At 44.8% G+C, this 241-nt stretch overlaps 1 protein-coding gene across 1 annotated transcript in view; it reads right to left on the bottom strand.

Moving 5' to 3' along the window:
- Positions 1 to 241, bottom strand: part of LOC109545686 (BTB/POZ domain-containing protein 9) — a gene marked incomplete at its 5' end in the record, with an annotated part of 3,004 nt that overhangs the window by 1,070 nt on the left and 1,693 nt on the right.

Below are 241 nucleotides of genomic sequence, written 5' to 3'. Positions count from 1 at the left end.
TGTTGTGGGTTCCAACAATTTTTATGTACTGCACCACTCGGGTTTCGAAGTAGAGGTACTGCCACGATCGACAGCAGTACGGGCTGTAATCAACCACACGCACCCAGTCTTTCTGATCTATTGACACTTCTACATAGTAGGAGTATGATCTGTGAAGAGTTGAATAAATTTGAAATGGATAAACCGATGCGTTTAAAGGCGCGCACTCTTTGCCCGAATTACTGACTGCAGGTTTCTTCCC

This window comes from Dendroctonus ponderosae, unplaced genomic scaffold (genome assembly GCF_020466585.1).
Source record: "Dendroctonus ponderosae isolate FM_Combo_2020 unplaced genomic scaffold, Dpon_F_20191213v2 Dpon_F_20191213_10, whole genome shotgun sequence".
In the NCBI taxonomy this organism is placed as follows: domain Eukaryota; kingdom Metazoa; phylum Arthropoda; class Insecta; order Coleoptera; family Curculionidae; genus Dendroctonus; species Dendroctonus ponderosae.
The sequence above is the reverse complement of the archived record's forward strand: the minus strand, read 5'-3'. Positions and strand labels throughout refer to the sequence as shown.